Consider the following 2,249-nt stretch of genomic DNA (forward strand, 5'->3'; position numbering starts at 1 on the left):
TGAGCCACCGCGCCCGGCCCACTTATCTTTTAAGATTCAATCCAGAGGTCACCTCTGTGAAGCCTCCTCTGACCTCCCTGCAGGTCTCCTTACTTCCAGCCTTGCCCCGTTCAGTCCACTGTCTGCTGGATGGCCAGAGGGATTGATTCAAAGCCTTCGTGTCTCTGCTGCTGAAGACAGTTGTAAACCCTGTGCAGAGCCCAGGGAACAGCCAGCTGAGGGCTCTGAAGAGTCAAGAGTAGCAGGCAAACTGGGGCAGAAGAACACTGACTGAATCACCACCAGCACTTCTGGAGGTTGAGGTGGAAGAATTGCTTGGGGCCACGAGTTCAAGACTTGCTTGGGGCCAAGAGTTCAAGACCAGCCTGGGCAACATAGCAAGACCCTGCCTCTACAAAAAATATTAAAGATTAGGCAGGCATGGCGGTGCATGCCTGTAGTCCTAGCTACATGGAGAAGTGGGAGGATCCCTTGAGCCCAGGAGTTGGAGTCTGCAGTGAGTTGTGATCACTGCACTCCAATCTAGGGAAAGAGCAGGACCCTGTGTCTAAAAAACAAACAAATGAACAAACAAAAAAACTCCAAGGAGGAAATGGGGAATTATTGTTTAATGGGTCCAGAGTTTCAGTTTGGGAGGATAAAAACGTTCTATAGGTAGATAGTGGTGATGGTTGCACAACAATGTGGATGTATTAATGCCACTGAACAGATTGAACCGTACACTTAAAAATGGCTAAAATGGTTAATGCTATGTTATGCATATTTTACCACAATTTAAAAAAATACTCCAAGAAGTAAGGGTGAAGACTCTTTGCTCCCTTTAGCTTTCTCATAAAGACATATTATATCCTATATATGTGTATATATATATATAATGGAAATTTTACATCTGAAGAATAAGTGAAACAAAAAACTCAATGAATGGGCTAAACAGCAGAATGGAGATGTCACAAGAAAAAGTCTGTGAACTTGAAGATGGATCCATAGAATTTACCCAATCTGAACAACAGAAAGAAAAAGATTGGTTAGGCACTGTGGCTTATGCCTGTAATCTCAGCACTTTGGGAGGCTAAGGAGGGCAGATCAATTGAGATCGGGAGTTTCAGACCAGCCTGGTCAACATAGTGAAATCCTGTCTCTACTAAAATACACAAAAATTAACTGGGCGTGGTGGCACATGCCTGTAGTCTCAGGTTCTTAGGAGGATGAGGCATGAGAATTGCTTGAACCCGGGAGGCAGAAGTTTCAGTGAGCCAAGATCATGCCACTGCACTCCAGCCTGGGCGATAGAGTGAGACTCTGTCTCAAAAATAAAATAAATAAATAAATAGATGGAAAGAAATAAACAAATAAACAGGGCCTAAGGGACATGTAGGACAAGATTGAAAGGTGTAACACCTGTATAATCAGAAGGCTAGCTGACAGCATGGTATATGAATGTTTAGAGCAGCTGAGATCTGAATGTTTGTGTCTCCCCAGAATTCATTTGTTGAGGCCAGGTTCAGTGGCTCACACCTGTAATTTCAGCAAAGTGGGAGGTCAAGGCGGGTGGATCGCTTGAGGCCAGGAGTTTGAGACCAGCCTGGTCAACATGGCAAAACCCCGTCTCTACTAAAAATATAAAAATTAGCCGGGTGTGGTGATGCATGCCTATAATCCCAGCTACTTGGGAGGCTGAGGTGGGAAAATTGCTTGAACCCAGGATGTGGAGGTTGCAGTGAGTCCCGAGATCATGCCACTGCACTCCAGCTTGGAGACAGAATAAGATCCTGTCTCAAAAACAAAAAAAAACCATGAAATAAAAAAACAAAAACAAAAATTCATTTATTGGCTGGGCAAGGTGGGCGCTCACACCTGTAATCCCAGCACTTTGGGAGGCTGAGGCAGGTGGATCACCTGGGGTCAGGAGTTCCAGACCAGCCCGGCCAACATGGTGAAACCCCATCTCTCCAAAAAATACAAAAATTAGCCGGGTGTGGAGGTGGCGTGCCTGTAATCCCAGCTACTTGGGAAGCTGAGGCAGAATAATGGCTTGACCCTGGAAGGCGGAGGCTGCAGTGAGCTGAGATAGCGCCGCTGTACTCCGGACTGGGTGACAAGAAATAATAATAATAATAAAAATTCATTTGTTGAAATCCTAATCCCCCAGGTGATGGTGTTGGGATTAGGAGGTGGGACCTTTGGAAGGGAATTAGAGCATGAGGGCAGGGCCTTCATAAACGGGATTAGTGCCCTGACAAAAGACCCCA

This window comes from Mandrillus leucophaeus, unplaced genomic scaffold (genome assembly GCF_000951045.1).
Source record: "Mandrillus leucophaeus isolate KB7577 unplaced genomic scaffold, Mleu.le_1.0 Scaffold206, whole genome shotgun sequence".
Lineage (NCBI taxonomy): Eukaryota > Metazoa > Chordata > Mammalia > Primates > Cercopithecidae > Mandrillus > Mandrillus leucophaeus.